Source organism: Eubalaena glacialis, chromosome 10 (assembly GCF_028564815.1).
Source record: "Eubalaena glacialis isolate mEubGla1 chromosome 10, mEubGla1.1.hap2.+ XY, whole genome shotgun sequence".
Lineage (NCBI taxonomy): Eukaryota > Metazoa > Chordata > Mammalia > Artiodactyla > Balaenidae > Eubalaena > Eubalaena glacialis.
Genome location: NC_083725.1, coordinates 119,814,444 through 119,837,390, shown reverse-complemented (window position 1 = coordinate 119,837,390; position 22,947 = coordinate 119,814,444). Strand labels below are relative to the sequence as shown.

The window sequence follows — 22,947 nt, the reverse complement described above, 5'->3', positions numbered from 1 at the left end:
TTTCCCTGGGGAATCCCGACGGCTGGCAATGAACCTCTTAGCTCGGGTTCGTCACGTCTGCTCAGAGATTGAGTCCTGGGATCCCAGTGAGGGGAAGGGGCCTGGTGGGGGCAGAAGTCCCGCTGTTCCGTGTGTGGACTCCACTCAATCCCTTCGCTACCTGTGTGGTCCCACCTCCCCACCTTCTGGGTCTCCCTCCGGAATGTCCACTTTCCCTCTTTCCTCCGATGGGGCCAAGGACAGTCACCCGGCCGCCCTGCGGGAGGACTGGACCTGGGGATCCGACTGCTACCCGGACAAACTTTGAACCAGTTTTCCCGCCTTCCGCCCGCAGCGAGGAAGCCGCAGGTCACTTCCGAGCCTTTCCGGCATCCCGAGCTGCCAGCTGGCTGCTGGTCTACCCTTGGAGGCAGCTGCACTCACCAGACTTCTGCCATCTCTCCTGTGCTTTCCTAGCTGCTCCTTTTCTGCCTGTCCTGGTGTTCATGTGTGTTAAAAATAAAATCCCTTTGCTGCCTTTTTCCGTGGGATTTCAAGAGGAAGCCGGGATGTGGCCAGTCTTCCCCGTAGAAGTGGAGGTTTGCTTTGTAGCAAGAAATAACTGGGCGGCCCAGTTGGGGCTGTGTTGGGGGCTCCCCTGGCAGGAAGGAGGGGCTGTATGAGGTTCTGTCCTTGCCCCCGGATTTTTCTTTCTTTTTAAAAATTGTCTCCTTTTTTCAATTGAAGTATAGTTGATTTCCAGTGTTGTGTTAATTGCTGCTTTATGGCAAAGTGATTCAGTTATACATATATAGACATTCTTTCAACATTCTTTTCCATGATGGTTTTTCACAGGACATTGAATATAGTTCCTTTGCTGTACAGTAGGACCATGTTGTTTATCCATCCTCTATATAATGGTTTGCCTCTGTTAACCCCAAAATCCCCCTCCACCCCTCCCCCACTCCCCTCCCCCTTGGCAACCTGGAATTTGCCTGCAACGTCTACTTCAGTGTCACAGGTGGTATCTGCAGATGGTACCAACCCCGTTGGGTTGTGGTTCCAGCACTTTCTAGAGGCTTGAGCTCCTGGGCTGAAATTAATTTGATCCACGTTGGCGTGTGGGCATGCGCGGTGAGGTTTATTTACGTGGATTGACAAACTTCCTCAAATATGCCATGTGCAGGTGTTTTCCGGAGGCCTGAATCTATTTCAATTAGGAACCGAATGTTGGTTTTGTTTGTTTTTCTGACTTGGACTTGAGCTGGCGGCTTGTTGTACGAAGCATTGTTAGACGGGCTTAAGGTAGGGAACTTGGTGTTTTCTTGCCTTTCTTCTGCTCCCACCCTGGCAGGAAATGCTATTTTTACTGCCCAGACCATAAATTAGTCAAGCTTGTCACCTCCTCCACATTTTTGCATGGAAACTGCTTCCTCTGTTCTCTTTACTTCCACCCTGTACCTGTTGATTGGAAGTGCCAGCAGGTAGCATCCATTTAAATAAAGCAGAGCACGTCCCGTGCCCTGTGGCTTGGCGGGGAGGGGAGACCTGGTCGTGGGTATGTCTGGGAAAGGGATCCCCAGAGCTGATTGCTTCTGCGTCACGTTTTTTTTTGCAAGTGCAAAAATGGAAATAATGACATGTGTCCCCAGGAAAGTCAGCAAAGCCCCTGTCATGCCCACGTTGCAGGGGAAGCCCCGAGTTGCCGGGTCCCTAACTGGTAGCAAAGGTTGGTGACAACTTGAACTTTGGGACTCTCCTCCAGAGGCTGTCTCTTGTTTTTTGAAGTCTTCTCGCAGCATTGGGTTGTTGTATTGAGTGTGTGGGGCTTTCACAGCTTTTGTCAGATTTTCCCTGAAGCACATTGTAGTTTTGGTTGATATTGTACTTGGTATTGTCTTTAAATTTCAATTTCCAGTTGTTCCTTGCAACTTTGTTGAAACACCATGGGTTGTTTTATATTCATCGTGCATCCTCCCATCTTGCTTAAATCACTTGTTAGTTCTAGTAGCTTTTTCCAGGGTTCCAATCAATTTTCTGCATGGACAACAATGTTGTCTGCAAATAAAGACAGTTTTATTTCTTCCCTTCACATCAGGATGTGTTTTATTTATTTTTCTTGTTATTGAGCAGAAGCTGTGAAATTGGACATCCCTGTCTTGTCCCTGATCTTCGGGGGAATTTTTTTCAGTCTTTCACCATTAAGTGTGATGTTCACTGTGGGCTTTGCAGAGAGGCCCTTTATCAGGCTGAGAAAGTTTTCTTTCTAGCCCTAGTCTGCTGAGAGTTTTGTCATGAATCAATGTTGGATTTTATCAAATGCTTTTTCTGCAGCTATTGAATTGATCGAATGGTTTTTATTTTTCGTTTGTTAATATGGTGAACTACATTGATTGATTTTCAAATGGTAAATCAACCTTGCATTCTTGAAATAAATCACCCTTGGTCATGAAGTGTTATATATTGTTGGATTTGATTTCTTAAAGTTTTGCTTAGAATTTTTGCATCTGTGTTCGTGAAGGATATTGGTCTGTTTTCTTTTCAGTGTGAGGGTAGTAATATTGGCCTCGTAGAAGAAGTTGGGAAGCTTCCTCCTCTTCAATTTTCTGGAAAATTGTTTTTACTTCTCTAGATTTCTTTCAATTAGCATTAACCTGGTATGTCTTTTCCTATCTTCTTACTTTTTACCTATCGTTGTCTTTATTTATTTATTTTTTTTAAAAATTATTTATTTATTTATTTATTTTTGGCTGTGATGGGTCTTCGTTTCTGTGTGAGGGCTTTCTCCAGTTGCGGCAAGCGGGGGCCACTCTTCATCGCGGGGCGCGGGCCTCTCACTATCGCGGCCTCTCTTGTTGCAGATGCGCAGGCTCAGCAATTGTGGCTCACGGGCCTAGTCGCTCCGCGGCGTGTGGGATCTTCCCAGACCAGGGCTCGAACCCGTGTCCCCTGCATTGGCAGGCAGATTCTCAACCACTGCGCCACCAGGGAAGCCCTGTCTTTATTTTTAATATTCATTTCTTATCGACAGCTTAGGGTTGGGTCATATTTAATGTGAAAATGGTAATGGTTTGGTTTCAATTTGTCTTGTGCTATTTGTGTTCTGCTCATCCCATCTGTTATTTATTCTCCTCTTTCTGCCTTCATTTAGATTAATAGAAGAATCTTATGATTCCATTTTTTAAAAATTTATTTATTTATTTATTTATTGACTGCATTGGGTCTTCGTTGCTGCACGTGGGCTATCTCTAGCTGCAGCGAGTGGGGGCTACTCTTCGCTGTGGTGCATGGGCTTCTCATTGCGGTGGCTTCTCTTGTTGTGGAGTACGGGGTCTAGGTGCACAGGCTCAGTAGTTGTGGCACACGGGCTTAGTTGCTCCGCAGCATGTGGGATCTTCCCGGACCAGGGCTCGAACCTGTGTCCCCTGCATTGGCAGGTGGATTCTTAACCACTGCGCCATCAGAGAAGTCCCTTATGATTCCATTTTATCTCCTTTTTTAGCATATTAGCTATAACTCTATGTTTTATTATTTTAGTGGTTGCTTAGAGTTTCTCGCATACACCTTTACCTTCTTACATCTCTCTTCTGTGATACCATTCCAGCTCATGTATAGTGTAAGAACCTTACCACAATGTACTACCTTTTCCCCTCTCAACTCTTGTGCTTTTGTTGTCACATATTTTTCTTCTACATATTTTATAAACTCCTCTCTCTTTCTCTCTCTCTGTTTGCTTGTTTAAACAGTCAGTTATCTTTTAAAGAGGTTTACGTAAGAGAAACTCATGTATTTACCCATGGGATCGTCATTTCCAGTTGTCTCCATTCTCTTGTGTGTAACTTCTTTTTTTTTCCTGGTATCATTTCCTTCTTTGTGAAGGTTCTCCTTTAACGTCTTTTGTAAGGAAGGCTTTCTGGTCATGAGTCCTTTCAGCTTTTATATGTCTGAAGAGTCTTCATTTTGTCTTCATTTTTTGAAAGATGTTTTCCCTGGTTATATAATTCTCGTTTGCCTTTCTTTGGGTCAGTACTTTAAAGGCGTTGCTCCACTGTCCACTCACTTGCATTGTTTTCAGCCAGAAATCTGTTGTAATTCTTAAGTTTGTCTTCTGGATGCAACATGTCTTTAATTTTTTTTTCTCCCTTTGTGTGTTTTTAAGATTTTTCTTATTATCTTTGGTTTTGATTTGTTATCATGTGCCTTGGTGTAGTTTTCTTTATGATTCTTGTGCTTGGGTTTCATTGAGTTTCTTAAGTCTGTGGGTTTATAGTTTTCATCAAATTAGTGTAATATTATTTTTGGACAAAATTTCAAATAATTTTTCTGTATTCCTCATTTTGTCAGGGACTCCAATTCCATATATATTAGGCTGACTGAAGTTGTTTCATAGTTTCCTGATAATCTGTTTTCTTATAGTAATTTGTCGTTATTTTCTCTGTGTTGCTTTTTGCAGTATCTTCAATTTGACTTTCTTTTTATCTGATATCCAATTTGCTGTGAATCTTATCCAGGGTATTTTTCATTTCAGATATTGTAGTTTTCATCTTTGAACATTTGATTTAGGTGTTTTTTTTTTAATCTTTCATGTCTCTACTTGCCTTTTTGAACATACAGAATACAGTTAATATAATTTTTAATGCTTTGTCTGCTACTTGTAACATCTGTATCAGTTTTGGTTAGTTTTGATTGGTTGATTATATTCCTCATTATGGCTCATACTTTTCTGCTCCTTTCTATACCTCGTCATTTTTATTGTTTTATTAATTTATTAATATTTTTATTGCTAAACATTGTGAATTGTGGATTTTTCTTGTTGAGTCTGCATATTTTTGAATTTGTGTAAATATTCTTGAACTTTGTTCTGGGATTCACTTAAGTTACTTAAAGACAGTTTGATCCCTCACGTCTTGCTTCCAGTATTTGCTGTATGGGGTCATAGCAGCATTCAGTCTAGGCCTGAATATTTCCCACTACTGGGGCAAAGCCCTTTGTGTGTTCAGTGCCCCATAAGTCATGAGGCTTTCCAGTTTGGCCAGTGGGAGCAGGCATTGTTCCTGGACCTGTGTGATTGATGTGTGTGACGACCTCCAGTTCCCCTGGTAGGTTAGTCGCAAACATGGGCTGATCACACCCTTCAGAATACTCCAAGGACCCTCTGCAGGTCTCTAGTGGCCTCTGTGTTTCAGTCTGTCCTCCCCTGTGCTCTGTCCTGCAGGCTGTCGCTGCCTTGGCCCCGCCCTGTGTTCTCAGCCCCGTCACCTCCACTCTGGAAACTCGCCCAGCATCACCTGGTCCTTTCTTGGATCATGGCCTGGACACGGAAGGCAGGAAGCTGGGAGCAGTCACAGGGCTCATCTCATTTGTTTCCTGGCTCTCATGCGTCACTGTCCTGCATGTTTCAAAACCGTTGTTCCATATATTTTGAGCAGATTTTGGTGGTTCTGGGCAGGAGGCTAAATCCAGCCCCTGTTACTCTATCTGCCTGGAAGTGGACGTCTCTCTCTCTCTCTCTGTCTCTCTTTTTTGTGTCTTCCCCTGCCCTTGTGTTTCTTGTCTCCACCTCTCCATCCGGCCTGGATTCTGTTTAATAGAGGGGAGTCAGGGAAGGTATTTCTGAGTGACCATGGAGTAGGAGGAGGGCAGGGAAGGGAGAGTTCCAGGCGGAGGGAAGAGCAAGCACAAAGGTGGGTGCATTCACCACGTCCACCCCCAGGGGCTCTGGCATGGAGACCCAGTCTGTGCAAATCCCTGAAAGCCTGTCTCCCTTCTGCTTGTTTCCCGTCTCTGCCACCTTGTTAGCCAGTGGCTTCTAAGGGCCTTTGTATAAATGCCAGTGGTGATTATCTATTACTGTGATTGTTTCCTTATTCTGCAGAATAATAGGATGAGACTTTGGGTGTGCGCGTTGCCCAAAGAGAAATCAGTTGAGAAGAGTTTTGAATGGTGCTACTCCCTTGAGTGTAAATCTTTGGTGTATTAGTTTTCTGTGGCTGTTTTAGTAAATTGCCATGAGCTGGTGGCCTAAAGCAACAGAAATTTATTCTCTGACAATTCTGAAGGTCACAGTCCAAAATTAATGGGTTCATCAGGCCTCGCGTGCTCCCTCTGAAGGGTCCAGGGGAGGATCCTTCCTCACCTCTTTCAGCTCCTGGTGGTAGCTGGCAACCTTGACTTGACCTTGGCCTGTGGACACATCACTCCAGTCTCTGCCTCCGTCATCACCTGGCTGTCTCCCTGCTTCTCCCTGCGTGTGGTCTGCATCTTTCCATGACTTTCTTGTAAGGACACCAGTCGCTGGATTTAGGACCCACTCTGCTTCAGTATGACCTCATCTTAACTAAACTAATTGCATCTGCAGAGACCCTGTTTCCAAATAAGGTCCCATTCTGAGGTTCTGGGTGGATGTGAGTTTGGGGGGACTCTATTCAACCCAGTCCATTTGGGTTTTTGTTGCATGAATGGAACTTTAGCATTTGTGTTGCTTACTTTTCTGGAAGAGTAAACTCTTGGGCAGAAGTTAACATTGTTTTAGCCAAAGCCCCCTCTTAGCTTGTGGATGTGAAGGAGCATTTCTCTGGGGGATGTTTGTCTGGCTGGTCAAGGAAGAGGATTCAACAGTAGTACCTCTTTGTGCCGGTAGCCGAGCCGTCCTGGGAGGAGCACTCACTATGAGGCTGCAGGAAGTGGTGCAAATACTGAGGCCAGCACAGCAGTCAGCCTGCACAGTGGCATTTGGGGCCTTCAACTTCACTCTGCTCAGAAAGCTCAGATCACAGCATGCTTGCCCGCCTGTGGTCCCAGCAAGAAGGGGAACCCGATCTGGAATTGATTTCTCCCCTTTTAAAATCTTATCCTCCCTGAGGGTTGAGAACTATTTTCCTTTTATTGTTATTGAAGTCTACAAAAGTCCAAATGCTTGCAAAATAAATGTAAGAGATTTATAAAACACTGTCAGGCAAGTTGTGATACCTCTCCCTGCTTGGACATGACAGGTGTGACATTGGGTGGAGGACAGGACGCTCACCTCTCAGCCCCCATCAGCCCGGGAGGCTGTGGGGCTTTGAAATGCAGCCCTTATGAGTGTCTTTAGAGGTTCCTGGCTGTGTTCTCTCATGGGGGATTGCATGTAGGAATGCATACGTGCTAATAACACAGTTCTTCCACTTCTAAGAACCTTTCCTGAGGAAACCATTTGAAATATGGGAGAAGATGCTCAAAAGGCGGTTTCTTTTCAATAAAGTTCCACGAGAAACCATGCCCGTGGCCCTCCGCCCGTGTTCTTGGTGTCGGAGCCTTTCTTGGGCATCCTTCCTCTGTGTGAGGTCAGGGAGGGAGCTGGCGGGGTGGCAAGGAGGGTGGGGATCTCGGCTGCTAAAGTATTTTGAGAGTTTCCTTTGTGCCTGGGGTGTGTGCGCTGGGCTGGAAATTCTGACAGCCATCTGCCCCATCTGGTGACCCGCTCAACACGTCCCAGAGTGGTGCCGAGCGAGTGATGCTTGTCTCTTGTAGGAGCCTCGGGCACCCGTGGGGGTGTTCCTCTTACACCCACTCCTGCAGCCCTGGACCAGGCCTCCAGCCTAGAGCTCCAGTGTGGCCGGGGGGCTTGAGAGCAGAGGTGGGCCTTCCCGGATGGTATGGACTGAATGTTTGTGTCCCTCTGTTGAAGCCCTAACCCGCAGTGTGGCCGTATTTGGAGACGGGGCCTCTACAGACGTCATTAAGGTTAAATGAGGTCACAAGGGTGAGGCCCTGATCCTATAAGGTTAGTGTCCTCATAGAAAGAGACCCCAGAGCGCTCCCCCTCTCCAGGTGAGGACACAGGAGGAGACACCGTCTGCAGCCAAGAGGAGGGTCCTCACCCGGACGTGACCACACAGGTGCCTTGATCTGGTTCCAGCAGAACCCCCGTGTTTGTGCTGGGCATCTATTTTCCTGCAGCTCCTGTGATTTTATGCACAGGGAAGGTCCATAGTCCCAAAGGAAACAGCTGCTCCCCTGTCATTCTTGGGAGTCTCCGAGCTTTTACACCTCAGGTCCACTGAGAGCTCATTGTGGGGAGCGGTCCACATATCCCTCCCGGCAGGCCTGTCCTATTATCTGGGGGCTGGAGCAGGAGTACACATGGAGGCCGACATGACAAGCCACGTTCTTCCTATTTAAAAATTGTAAATCAAGCTAGCAAGCTCTTAGATAAAATATGTTTTCTCCTTCTGCTTTCACAGATTAACTTTCATAATGAATAAATTTAAAAGTGTGCAGATTTACCATATTATATGACTGAAAGCTGGCAATATACCAATATGACTGGATTTAATTATTATTTGCACACTTGGGTACTTTGTCGATGCCCAGTGATATGTGGATAAGTAATAAAGATAAAGTTCACTCGTTAATTATTATATATTCCATAAAATGTATTTGTCTTGCCTTCTGTTTAGCAGAATTACTATGCATGTTGTTATAATCCAATTTATGCAATCCATAAATTGTTACATAATTTATGTTCCATTGAGAGTGATAATCTAAATAATTAAAAATTTAATATGTTCAAAGTGTACAGAATCTGGGTGGATTATTTAAAATGTAAAATAAATTTAAACATTAAACTTTTTTCACAAGGTTTCGAAAACAATAGCTACAAAAATATTTCTAATTATCCATTAGAAGGCAAAATACTAAAATGAATGCACATCATAATTTCAAATCGTGATACTTTAAAGACGTTCAAATTCAGTTTTCTGAAAATTTAATCTCATTGAACATTTTTATGAACACTAAGTGAGTCACAGTTTTGCCACTCAGATGTCCAGGCAGAGAATCTGTAACTCATTCCACATGTTATGTCTAGATTCATGTAGATACGCATTTCGGAGTCACATGGATTCTTTAATATTGTCAAGTGTTCTTCAGATGCCACCTGCCACTATTGTGACTGTTGAGTCCCTCTAGGACGGGAATTGGAAAGTAAGTAAGGATACACACACCTCTAGTAGAACTAGGGGTGCTGCATCATTGTGCACCCGCTGCTTTCATGCTGTCTGGAAAGACGTGCCTTGTTGGCCAGTCTCTTACCTAAGCACTTCCCCTGCAAGCTCAGATGTCCTGTCCATCAGTCCGTCCATCTGTGCAGCGCTGGAAGGTGTGGAAGAGTCATCCCCCAGTGGAGGTCAGCAGAGGACGAAGGGGAGATGGTTTCCTGCCAGGGGTCACAGAGATGCTCCGTGAACTTGGCCTGGGCTGGGTCCTGAGAACTGGGAGAGTGGATTGTTGGGTCAGCCAGTGGAAGGCATTCTGGGGGGTGCGCTGCTCAAGGACGAGGGGTCTCTGCTCCCAGGAGAAAGCTAGATGACAGCATAGGAGGCGCCCTCGTTTCTCAACCCTGGCCGAGCATCTCTACCACCTGGGGGGCACCTGAAGGTGAGTGACTCCTGGATCCCAGGACAGCCTGAATCTCAGGTGGGGCTGGGAACACCAAGGACAGGCTGAGTGTAGGGGTTCCGAGGAGGGAGCTCTGTGGGCTGGGTGATCTCACTGTGGGGTTCAACCAGGCTACGCACAAGTGAGTCAGAACTGACTTCTGGGCTTGGCGTTTGGACCTCATTCTCCTGCGGGGGGACGTGGTAGGTCCATGGGCTGTTGGACGGATGTGCTGACCTGGGGTGCGTCCCCCGTAGAGACTGCAAGAGCTTCTCGTGCTGGGAGGGTAGCTTGGTGGTTTTAAACTCCTGGAGGAGAAAGGTATTTCCTTAAGGTCCTTTCTTGGGAAAACAAGAGATGAAAGTTGAAACCATGGTTGCAGAGGAGAGCAGGTTCCCACAGCCGTTGGGATGATAGGAATTAAAGAAAACCCATCCTCAGCTTAAACATTGTCATTATGGGTGATGGCAGGACCAGGGAGGGTAGTGGCTGCCCCACCCAAGGTGCAGCCAGGGCCGTCCCCAAACAAGTGGCCACAGAGCTTCCTGCAGGGTCAGGGACTTAGCGCCCAGACAGAGCACCCACCTACCCAGGCAGCGCCTGATGCCTTGGAGCAGCACAGAAAGCTGTTGGGAGACCCCATGGTCCATCTGAAAAGTTTAAAGCCTTTTTGTAACAGACGCGTCTCAGTTTTAATATCTCAGGGACATTTCGTCTCCGCCGGACGTCTCAAGTCTGTAATCTTGTTTGACACACTCAGTTCCCAGACTCAAGACCTTGACTTTGCTGCTGGTAACCCATAGTTCAGAAGGGGCGTCAGCCAACACTGTCAGCCAGCCAGACACTGCTGACATCCAAAGGCGGGGATGGTAATATCGAAAGGACACAAGCCCCTCGCCCTCACCACTGTGACCTGGATTCTGAGAGCTCACATGCCCTTGGGGGTATTTTCTCCGGGCTGTGTCACCTCCCAGGGGTGCCCCAGGGTGCAGCTGCGGTCCCGCGGGTGTCCAGCAGGGGGAGCGAAGGGGGAGGCGCCCTGGCCAGGACCCCACATCCTCACCTGTCACCCGCTTCACAGCCCGGTGGCCAGAACTCACCAGGGGGGCCCACACCAACTGCGGGAGCCTGAGGGGTGCAGGGCACCCCAGTATCCGGAGAGCAGCAGCCGCCCGGGCCACAGGGGCATATTTTGATGTTACCTTTTGTTTTCGATCCTGAGATAGGTTCATCAGAGCTGGGTGAACTAGATGGGATGAGAGATCTTTGTCCTTTGCAGGCCTCTGGTGCAAGAGAAACTGCCCGGGAGGCTGGCCTGAGGCAGAAATGGTCTAGGAGTTAAACAGTACATTGCTTATCTGAGCGGGGGGCAGAGCGGGTACACGGGGGCCCTCTGTACTGTCAGCTCCATTTTCTCTCAACCTAAGAGCGCTGCGAAAATGAAAATCTGTCACCTAAAAATGTTATACATGTTTTAATAAATATCGATTATATATATTTTATATGTTTATATAGGTCAATAATATTTTCATAATATATTTAATAACATATATTTTAAATATATATTTATCTTTTAATATTTAATAATGCTATTTATAAATAACATATTTATGTAATATACTTTTATATAAATATATTTGGTATGTTTTATACATTTTAATAGTATATATTATATATGTTTAGCATTCTGCCTTCTGTCCTTCAGCTTTCCTGCTGAAGAAGAGCGTGCTTGGTGCCCCAGGACGGAAGTGATAAGACCATTACAGGCAGATCCTATGTCGTAGTCCTTTAATTTTTTAAAGTTTTTATTTTTAATTAGAAACCTTATAAACATTGAAAGGTAGAAAAACATGATAACCATTCTATACCCACCATCAGAATGAAACATTCTAAGATTTTGCCATATTTTCTTCCATTTTATTTCACTTACTTTTTAAAAAAAATTTTTGAGATAACTCACACTTGGCTCCCATGAGTTTTCCCTCCTGAGTGTGAACTGCTGCTCTGATTTTGGGTTGTATATGTATATATATCGATAGGGCCATAGCCATCTATATAATTAGTTCATGTATGAAAACTTTATATCAGTGGGGTCTGTTCTGCGATGAGTTGATTTCCCCCTTCCTTGTTCCGTGTCAATACATGTCACCTGAATCGGTTTGTCCTGGCTGCTCTGTCATTACTCCTGATGTGGACAGACCGTCCTCACTTTGTTTCCTGGTGGCGTGGGCGCTGTTGCCCATCAGTTCCCTGGTAACTCACCAAGTGTCCCTGAGGGCAGGTGACACTCCTTTGTTGGTCCCGGGGGGTGCACAGCCAGATGCAGAGGTCATCCCTCAGGAAGCATGTGGTCCGTTCAAGAATGGGGATGCACACACGGTGGGCAAAGAAGGGAAGGATGGTGTATGTCATTCATGAGCAAGCGAGGGATGTCGGGGAATAAATGCTGGGGCCGGGGGCGTGGCTGGTGAGTGCAGGGGAAGCGGGCACGGCCTTGCTTCTGTAAACAAGGAGTTCATGCAAGTTTGTGGTGATTTGTTACAGTGGGCACGAGAGGCTCATACACCTGCGTGTTAAGGTTTTGACCCAACCGCAGGCAAACTTCTCCCAGTCACGAGCGAGCCTTGGAAGTGTGCGAACTCCAAAGGGCAGGGGCACCTCTCCTGCAAGGAGTGGCCGTTCCAGGGGCTGGGGACCTCAGTGCCACCCACTGTGTCACTGAGGTTGAGGACGCTGCCCTGCAGGTGCCAAGGCTGTGAAGACACTGCTTCCTGCATGTAAAACAGCAAACTCCTTGAAGAAGTCTGTCTGGGGATTTCGCTTTCAATTTTGGAGAAACTGGTCTCTACTGGAAGCAGACATTCTGGGGACACACATATGCCAGAGGCCCAGGGGCCCAGAGGTGAAGACGTGTGGTGGGCCGTGCCTTTCAGGCCCGTGCAGGGGCCGACCTGGCTGGGCAGGTCCCTTCCTTGGGCCCCTGTGGGTGAAGCTGCGTGGGGTTGAGTGGTCTGGGCTGCCCAAGCCTGTTTGCCCGTAGGCTCTGTAATATTTTGCACTTGACTCTGAAAGGTGAGTGTCTCAGCTTGGGCCACCATCACAAAGTACTGGGGGCTACATGACGGGCTGTACTTATCCCAGAGCTGGAGGCTGGACGCCCAGCGTCAAGGTGCCGGCTGATATGGTTCCTGGTGAGGCCTCGCTTCCTGCCTGCAGGTGGCTGCCTTCTCCTTGTGGCCTCACGTGGCAGAGAGAGAGGGCGACGCAGTGGGCGGGGGACTCGGGTGTCTCTTCCTCTTCTTAGGACACCAGCCCTATCTGATTAGGGCTCAGCCCTTATGACTTCATTTCACCTTAAGTACCTCCCTATGGGCCTCTCTCCAAATACAGTCACATTGGGAGTTAGGGCTTCAGCATAGGAAGTTCAGGGACACACTACAGTCCGTAGCAGTGAGGCTTTAGGGGCGCGATGGCAGAGCCCCCCAGGGCCCCTCCCCATGGGGCCTGCCCTTCCCTGTGTCCCGTGTCCACGGTTTTCCTCTGTTGCGCGGCCCTTCCGACGTCCTTGCCCATGTGCATCTCAGTCCTGTGCTTTGGGCTCTTTGGGAACTCCTTCTGCGTCCTTGACACGAGTCCTTCCGAAGTTGCAGAGCTTTCAGGTGTCTGTTCTCTGTGTCTAATGGAAGTTTTAACTTTCACGTTACTGAATTTGTCAGTCTCTCCCTTTAGGCCTTGTATTTGCTGCTTTCTTGAAAGAAAGGCTTTTCCCCTCTGCTTTATTCGACAAATAATCGTTTCACATATTTGCGGTAGGTTGAGTCACGGCCCCCAAAGATATCCAGGCTGTAATCCCTGGACTCCATGAATGGGACCTTATATGGCAAAGGAGGCTTTGTGGATGTGATGAAGGTCAGGATCTTGGGATGGGGAGGTTGTTTTGGACGATTTGGGTTGGCCCTGAATGTAATCTCGGGGTCCCCATTCGAGGGAGGCAGAGGGGGTGTGACACAGACAAACTGGAGGGAGAAGGCGGGGTGACTGTCTGGGAGAGTAGAGGTCACCCTAGAATCTGAGGAGGGCAAGGAAACGGAGTCTTTCCTGGAATCTCTAGAAGGAATCAGCCCTGACCACACCTTGGCATTAGCCCCGTGTGGCTCATTTAGGATTTCTGCCTCCAAAGCTGAGAAAGAATACCTTTCTGTTGTTTTATCCCAGTAAGTCTGTGCTCATCTGTTACAGCAGTACCAAAACAGTGTCTGTGGAGCATCCCAAACTCCTTGAATAAGAGATCTTCTATTACGGTGTCGTTTCGTATATTTTTTTCTTCTAGACGTTTATAGTTTTGCTTTTCACAGTGAAGTCTTGAGCGCACGTGGCGTTGGTTTGCGTGTACGGAGCGGGGTGGGCTCTGTTTCTTACACTTTCTACATGAATACCCCACGATGTCAGCATCACGTATTTACTGGTTCTTTTCCCTCCGACGCATGGAGACACACATTGGATACCCGCATTTACAAGGCCTGTTCCGAGCTCTCTGTTTTTCCATTGATCTCCGTGTCTGTCTTTGTAGCAAGGTCATCCTGACCTCACATTATAACTGCTTAGGAAGCCTTGGCAAATGATCGAGTGATTCCCCTCTTGGTTTCCAAAGTTGTCCTGGTTATTTTTGGCTGTTTCCCCTCTTCCGCAAACTTTACAATCAGAATGTTAAGTTCTGTGAACAATGCTACCAGGTTTTCTGTTGGAAGTTACAGCAAATCTGTATTTTGTGGAGAACCTTTATCTTTAAGATATTAAACCCTAGCACCTGTGATGCTGGTGGATCTCTCCATTCATCTGGGTCTTCCTTCATTTCTTTCTTTTTTTGTTCCAAATGGTGTCCTATTAATTTTCTCCGTAAAGGTCTAGCACAGGTTGTTTTAGATATTTTTTCTTAGATATCTTTGGCTATTGTTGGGGCTACGATAGTATTTTTTTTAAATTTAATTTAATTAATTTATTTTTGGCTGCGTTGGGTCTTCGTTGCTGTGCGTGGGCTTTCTGTAGTTGCGGGGAGCAGGGGCTACTCTTCGTTGTGGTGTGCGGGCTTTTCATTGCGGTGGCTTCTCTTGTTGCGGAGCATGGGCTCTAGGCATGTGGGCTTCAGTAGTTGTGGCACGCGGGCTCAGTACTTGTGGCTCACGGGCTCAGTTGCTCTGCGGCATGTGAGATCTTCCCGGACCAGGGCTTGAACCTGTGTCCCTGGCATTAGCAGGCGGATTCCCAACCACTGTGCCACCAGGAAAGCCCCCATAGTATTTTTTTAAATGTTTTTTAATTGTCTATTGCAATTGTAACAGAATTCAGTTAACTTTTGTGTATTAATTTCTTATCTGACATTTGTTGCACTTTTTCACTGGTTTAAATAATTTATCTCTAGATCCTCTTGGCTTTTCCACACAGAGTAGCATAATATCTGAAAAGTAATTATTTTCCCCCATCCTTTTAATCCTGAAACAATGTATTCACTTATCTGTTGGATTGTTTATCGATTATGTTGATGTTTGCTACAGGATTGGGGGAGATGCACTGTTCCAGTTAAGGAAATGCTCTTTTAGTTTTCGTGTTCTAAGAGTTTGGGTCCTGACGGAGGGTGTTTCATTCCTAGTCCCCTGACATCCACCTTGGGGCTGTCAGGGTCCGGGCCTCTGGTCCCCGAGGACACAAGGACTGTTGAACACAGCTTGGGTTTGAGAGGCGCCGGGAGAGACCGCCTCCCAGGAGAGGAAATCGTGACTTCTTGGCCCTCATTTCAGCATCCTTCCAGGGGAGCCTTTTTCTTTGGGTGAATTGATTCTTGGTTTCTGCAAAAATGTTAGATGAGTGAGCCACTCGTGTTGTGAAGAGGTTAGGAGCTGGGTGCACACTGGTTGGTCAGATCTCTTAATTTATGCTGGAAGAAAACGGAAATGTGGGCCTATGATAAAAACAGGACTTCTTTAGAATTGTGTGGCCCCGTTTACCGTAGAGGCTCAGATGGGAGCCCCCTGTGGCCCGATGGGAAACCCAGCCTGGCTCTCTCCAGGACTGGGGGAGGCAGAGACCAAGGCTGTCTTGAGTCTGGACAAGGAAGCGGTGGGGACCACACTCCTGTTGCCTGGAGAGCACACACTCCCAAGGGAACTCTGCAGCACGGAAGGGAAGTGGGTTCAGCTCGTGAATGCTCCAAATCCCAGCATTTCTGTTAATCTACCCAGAACCCTTCTCAATACTCCCGTGTCCACGTAGAACACACCGCAAAGGCATGTGACCCTTCCTCTTATAGCCAGTGATCTTCAATGGAGACATCATTTTAATTCAGGCAGCTCCTTTTCTGATTCGAGGATATTGATTTTGGCTGAAGGAGAAGGTATTGAGTAGCTGTAAGCCTGGAGCCCTTTTCTTCTGGGTAGAGGAATATTTCAGATTTCCTGCCATGCATGTCTTTATGCAGTAAGTACCTAGGGCGGCTGTGCTTGGCAGGGAGCTGACCTCTGGGATACATGCACTGGAGGCGTGTGACACGGCTGCTGCGGGAGATGACATTTGTCCTCTCCAGGAGAAAGTGTTTCGGGAGCAGGTACTTTTGGGAAATGCAGCATTTGCCACTCTCTGAGACGACCACTCTGATAAATTCTGCAGTAAAGTGATTGGTGCGTTTTTGTTCAATCTAGTTATGTTTCCCAAACTTCTTTGACCAGGGGTGGATTGGAGTGTATGTGATGGAATGGTTCTCAGAACACTAGCTGGGAATCATTGGAGGTTAACAGGGAGGTATGGACAACGGGTATTCCCGGGAGAGAGCGAGGAGAGGGGAGGAGAGTCTGTATAGTTTTGGGAGTCGGGTCTGACCTGGGCTGGGGTGAGCCAGGCTTGAAGGAAAGACTCGGGGAACTAGGGAGAGGGGCTCAGGGGGAAATGATGGTACCGACAAGTCGTGGCAAGAGAGGACAGACCTCGTCCTCTGAGTTCCTCCGAAGATGCAAGATGGGATGGAAATGGAGAGTTTATTTTAGACAGTGGTTATGGAGATGCCACGAAAACCTGGCTAGATGGCGATTCTGGTCATAAATGTGGTTCATGCACCCATTTAAGGAGAACATCAGGAGGGTCTCACCCCCGTATGAGTTTCCTGGGGCCGCCATAGCCAAGTCCCACAGCCTGGGCGGCTCACACACAGACGTTCACTGTCCCCAGTCCTGGAGGCTGGAATCCAAGATCCAGGTGTGCACAGGGCTGGGTCCTCTTGAGGCCCCTCTCCTCGGCATGTAGATCATCCCTCTGTGTGTGTCTGTGTCCTGACCTCCTCTTCTTATAAGGACACCAGTCCTGTGGGATTAGGGCCCCACCCTAGTGACCTCATTTCACCATAATCACCTCCTGAAAGACCCCAACTCCAAATACAGCCACATTCTGGGGTGCTGGGGATCAGGACTCTAACATGTGAATTTGATGGGGAGACACAGGGGCTAATGCCGCGCTGGTGGCCGGGGTCTGCATTTACACCACCCCCGGCCCTGCGGTGTGGTAGAGGATGTGGCCCTAACAGATGGGGTGGCTGCCATGTGGCACCAGGTGGGCTGCAGCTGCGGTCACTCTGCTGGGGGTAGTAGAGGGGGGCAGCTTCCAGGCAGGGGTCCTTGGAAGAGGGAGGTGGTGCTTGACCTGAATCCTGGTGTCTCCCTGTACTCTGGGGTGTGGTCTGAACCCTAGACCACCCCTACCAGATTCTGATTCAGTTACTGGGGGGCTGGTGTTGCAGCAACTTCCAGGGCAGCCCACCCCCCTGACCAGTGCCCCAGGGCCTCCCAGTCCCTTCTCAGAGGATGTGTTGTATGGGTGCGGGGAAAAGTAACACGGATTAAATAAACACTGAGACACAGGGCATGCTTTTTTCTCACCTTCCCAGGCTGCTCTCATGCTCCACCTGGCCCCCTCCTCCCCGAAACCCACCTACTTCCACACCCTCACTCGCTCTCAGCCTGCGTTGACCATCATCTGTTAGCAACTGTCAAACAGTGCGATAGAACCCGGGCTCCTCCCTAATCCAGTTCCAGACATACCGGTTCTGGCGGAGGCTGCTGCCAATCTTTGGCTGTGACCTTGACCCGAGTTCCCGTGTCTGTACAAAGTGCCAATGCAGCCCCTCAGGGAAGGGGTGGTCTCACTGCTTTGAGGATAAGACAGTTTTATACATTCGAATGTGCAAAATCAATGGATAGTCACAACATCTTGCTTCCAGTGTGTTAAATGTGTCGGGTGTCTTTGAGATTCCAGTTGAATAAAAACCTCTTTTTTGCAAGAAAATCATACACACACACACACGAAGTAAACCAGAGCCGACGGACCCTCTCCATTTTTAAGGTGATCTTCATATAGATGATTCTTGCAACTTTGACCTTGATAAAGTCAGCCTCGGCCATGGGTTTTTTGGTTTGTTTTTACTACCAAAAACAAACTTGTCTTCTGTCCCAGGTCAGGTTTCATATTTTCTCTGTGTCTGGAAGGAGCCAAGAGGAAAACCTAGCTGCCTGTTCCTCACAGGTGTTAGGGGACTCATGAGACAGTTTAAGATTTTATGTTTTCTTGGAACGATTGCATGCTTTCCTGGAACACTTCGGCAGCGGAACGTGGGGTCTTTGTTAAAACTGCTTTTACCACCGTTATTTTCTTTTTCCCTTATTAATAGGTACCCAGCAGGGCCAATGAAACAAACACATTCTAAGAGACATTGAACTTTATCAACTTGTGTTTGTAGAGCTTGGTATTTTCCCCGAGAGGTCAGTTATACTAGAAACGCCTGCCCGTGGGTGGTGAGTAACCTTCCCTCCCGTGTCCTGGCGCTGGCTTTTCCTGGTATCCAGACTGAGTTTTGGTCTGTCGGTTCCTCTCCTCGGAACCTCCCCCGCCCCGCATGATGATGGGGTTAGAGAAGCCCCTCCGTCTCCCACGGCATTGCCAGATGAGATGCAGGGTGCCCAGTTCTGTGTGAATTTCAGGTGGATGACGGTTTAGTGTGAGTACGCCCCATGCGCTATTTAGGAAGTACTTAGGATAAAGCGTATCGTTGTTTATCCAAAATGTAAATGTCCCCTGGCGCCCTCTGTGTCACCTGTGATCCCACCCACAGTTAATTATTAAGTGTTTTCCCAGGTGTTTGCTTTTCCCATGGATCAGGAGATCACGTTACCCAAGCCCGTTATTAAGGTCAAGACCTTCCTGCTGGGGCTTTTGGCCTGAACTCCTAGGACATCCCGGAAGGAAGCAGGTGCCGGTGCTGCCTTTTCCCTTTCAGACCCGTCCAGTGGGTGTTGGTGGCAGACACTTCCCTGTGTGACAGTCACCCCTAAGCCGATGTGAGGGCCACGGTGGGGTCCTCGTGGCCAAACGATGTCTGTGGCCGGGGCGGGGGGAAGCTGGGGACGTGGGATCCCTTCCCCTTGGCGCTGTCAGTTCTGTTCCCAGAGTCGATTTGATTGTAGCCCGGCGCAAACATCCTCAAACCACCACCATCACCGCTTTTGCTTTTCTGGAAAGAAGACCCTGGGGTCAGGCACACTTTACCGTTTAGGCCTGCGTGTCCACGATGGGTCGCCAGCATGGGGTCTGCAGCTGCAACGTCACCCTGGAAAAACAACGGATTTCCAACATTTGGACATTCCAGGCTTTTGCCTCTCATCTGACCTGTCTCAGAACCACCTGCGGATCTGGAAATGTGGGCCGTTCACAGTCCTGCCCAGCGGCGGTGGCTGGAGTGTAAAGGCGGCTGATGCCTGCAGACAGCACGTGGCTGAGCTCTGAGCCGCCACCGGAACTCGGCACCTCCCCAAGGCCTGCTGCCCCCCACTCCTGCCCAGGGTTCAGCGAGTGTCCCCTGTGCCCCAGAGGATGGAGGGACAGTGAGGTTGGATGGAAATGCTGCATTAGCAAGAGGATGAGACGGAAAGCACGTCCGAGGGCTTTAGAGAAAATGGACATGGTGGAAGTGAATGATCGGGGCACAATTAATTTTAAAAAATTTCAAGCCACGGTAGCTGTTTCTGGAAGCCGGACCTGGAATGCACTTGAGGGGGGCACACCAGGGCCTGGCAGGGATGGGCGGGTGCCATGTCTGCTCTGACCGGCCTCTCCACATGCCCGATTCTCGAAAGCTGGCACTGAGGCCCACACTGCCTGAAGACGATGAGCTTTCTGGGGTCCCAGCTCATCCTGCATGGGAATGCTCCCCCAGAGACCCTCACCCTAACCCCACCTCCAACCCTAACCCTACCCCAACCCTAACCCCTACCCCACCAGCAGACGCTCCTGCCCCTGCCCGCGCCTGGCGTCCCATGGACCTGACCGTGGTCCCTCCTCATTTCGTACGGATCCCCACCTGTGATGTGATGTCCCGTCCCATTATCTCTCTGCCTGTTTTCTGCTGGTCCCTGCTGGGTTCTGAAGCAGCACAGACACGGGGTCAGGAGGGGAAGAAGCAGTTCTTACTGGGGCAGAAGGTACTCTGCACTAACTTCATCAGGACAGAAGGAAGCCACCGAACCCCGGAGTGACCAGACCCCACCCCCGCGCGTATCCCATCCACCACTGACATGGCCCCTTGCCCCCCAGGAGAAGGCTGGGCTCATCCCTCTGTGTCTCTCTCTGCTGATGCCTAGTGCTTCACAGTTACAGGGACGGACTCGGCTCCAGGCGACCCGCAGCTCTGACTCTCATTGCATTCACCTGGGGAGCATCTAAAGCTAATGTCGATATTGGGGCCTCACCCAGACCAATTGAATCAGACCTTCTGGCACCACTGTTGTTTTTTTTTTTTTTTTAAAGATCCCAGGTAACTTCCCTGTGCAGCCAGGATGAAGAACCCCTGTTCCAGAGGATACGCTTCACCGAAACCTGGAAACCTAGTTGGAAATAATTATGTATACCCAACTGTATAATACACAATTTACATTTATATTACGTTATAATATATTATGATAATTACATACACATAATTATATGTAATATAATAATATACAATTATTTCTATATTATAATTGTAACTGTATTATATATTATATAGTGTATATGTAGCATGTAATTATGCCAGGCACTTATTTTTTTCCTGTGTAAATGGTGAATGAGCGAATGCAGGAGTGAACATGTTAGTAGAAGTTGCAGCCAGGCTGTCTGGGACCTTCCTAAGGTAGAACCGGGAGTATCCAGACCCTGCCCTTGGCCACAGCCCTCTCTGCCCTCACCACATTTTGCACTTGTATGGTTGGGAAAACATTAAGCTGAAATGACAAAGGCATTTGGCAGTGAATACAGGAATCCCCAAGTGCCCTGAAATTTTAATGCAGAATAATGACACTGGGGTGAACTTTGGAAATTTTAATTTAAGAAGTCAGATCTTCCTGGGTGATTTGGATGATCTGCTGTTTGAGATGTTTAGCCGGGGACCCCTCACGGGTGGTCTGAAGGCGGAAGACAGAGGAGGCGGCCAGCCTGGGGCATTGGGTGGGTCAGTCGTCAGGTGCTCAGACTCACGGCCCGTGGGCCAGGGAGAGAGCCGGGCAGGAGCGAGATCTGGCAGTATGGAGCCTCTTGGTTCCGGGAGGACCCGGGGAGGAGGGCAGGCTGGCCAGAGAGGTCGCCACAGCTTACTCCTGCCCCAAGTGCTTTGTGGCCACCCCCAGCAACGCCCGATTCTCCCGATGGTCACAGTGAGCCAGAAATCTGTGTTTTCATGTGAAACCTCCGGGTTAGGACACATTCTAAACCCTCTGCAGGCCAAACAGAACAGCATCTGTGGGCCACACTATCCTGGCCCCTTGCCCAAGGATGGTCCAGATCCTCTTGGCTGTAAGGGAGCCCCTGACCTACTCATGGTCTTGCCTTTCCCTGGGTGACGGTGCGTTTCTAAAGTGGCTCCTGCACTTTGCTGGGCTTTGTGTGTCTGGTCAGTTGCTGCAAATGTCCAGGGACCTGGTGGACGAGCAGAGAAACACTTCCCAGGGTGTTTGCTGTCCTTCAACGATCTCTGGAAATAAATGGTGGACGCTTCCCAAACTGGACGCTGAGTTGGCACTGGTCGAGGTTTGTCCTGCCTGGGACTTCTCTGAGGCTCCCCCCAAAGTGAAACAGTGCAGGGGCCATGCACCCCAGCACCTGAGGCAGATGGGCAGGTGACCATGTTCCTCCCTCTCCCCCGCCGCCTCCTGCTTTTCTCCCTCCTTCCCCCTCCTTCTGCTGTGAAATATTTCCAACACAGTGAAAGGAAAGCACAGAGAATAATGTAGCAAACGTCTGTGTCCCCAGGTTTGGCGAAGTTTGGCATTCTGTCCTGTTGGCTGGAACCGAACGTTACAAGTGGCATCACAGGCCCTGTGAACCCCTTTCCGCCCCTCCCGACTTTAGGACTTTGTGTTTCCCATTGGTGCCTCTGCCCCGTCACTCACATCACACTCACAGTCAGTAGACAAGTCTGCATCTTTCCAACCTTTGTGAACAAGGACACCATGTCTGAATGGTCCTACAGACCGATTTCCTTTCTCAGGATTACGTTTGGGGTCCTGCGTGTGTAGCTGGGGTTCAAGCCTGCTCACAGCTGTGCAGTCCGTGGGAAGAAGAGACCACGCCTTGGTCAGGCAGACCCCAAACGATTAGGGTGGCCTGTGAGCCGGGTCGCCCAGGACACCCTGGTTTTGCAGGGAACAGTCTTGGACATCTCTCCTGTGCACGTGACCTTGACCTTTGACCTCCTTTACAGAGTCACGCAGAAGTGCAACTGCTGCTTTGGCACGTTCGTTCCCCACCAGCACCCCCGGGTCGCACCGGCTTTTATCCGAACCTTTCTGGACCCCTGCCCATAGAGCTGGGGGTGTCCCCGTGGGCTGCCTGCTCCCCAGTTCTGTCCTGCTAACAGCCGTGGTCCAAGGTGGCAGTTGGCCTCCTGACCTGGGTCCTTGATGGGGAACTTTGAACTTTCATTGCGCTTGATGGTAAGGAAGCTGCCCTCCCAGCCTCCACGGGCTCTTGGGGACCCCCGAGCCTCCCCCGTCAGCCTGCCCACGACTTTGGGTTCTGCTGCACTCCTGGGCCTGGAGATTATCTCATTGCTGAGCCTGGCCCTGTGCGCTGGGCCTATTTTTACATGATACCTATCATTGCTGTGTTTGAAGCAGAGGGGGTTATTACAGCAGGAGCTCAGTACCCTTCTGACCTGAAGCCTGCATTTCCTCCTTTCCTGCTGCTCTGTCCTCCAAGAAAAACAAAGGGAGCCTTTTCTCTTACCTCAGAACGTTTCAAACTGCCCCATTGCCCCTTTGGTTAATCCCCGTAAGCTGTGGTCATGGCCACGGCGAGTTAGGGCTCCTTTTAAATGCTGGGTTTCCAAGCACCGGGACAGACAGAGCTCACGGGGTCCCCACTGGGTGCTGGCGGCCTCCTGGCTCGAGCGCTGGACACGGGTCACTCTGCCTGTGATTACGCCCACAGACGTGGGAGCCTGCCTCACTCAGACACCCCCGGGTTCTTTCTTCAGTTTCCCCCAGA

The 22,947-nt window shown here is 48.9% G+C and overlaps 1 protein-coding gene across 6 annotated transcripts in view; it reads left to right on the top strand.

Annotated features, from left to right (window-relative positions):
* Positions 1-22,947, top strand: part of SHANK2 (SH3 and multiple ankyrin repeat domains 2) — a 570,985-nt gene that overhangs the window by 77,509 nt on the left and 470,529 nt on the right. The window lies entirely within an intron of this gene.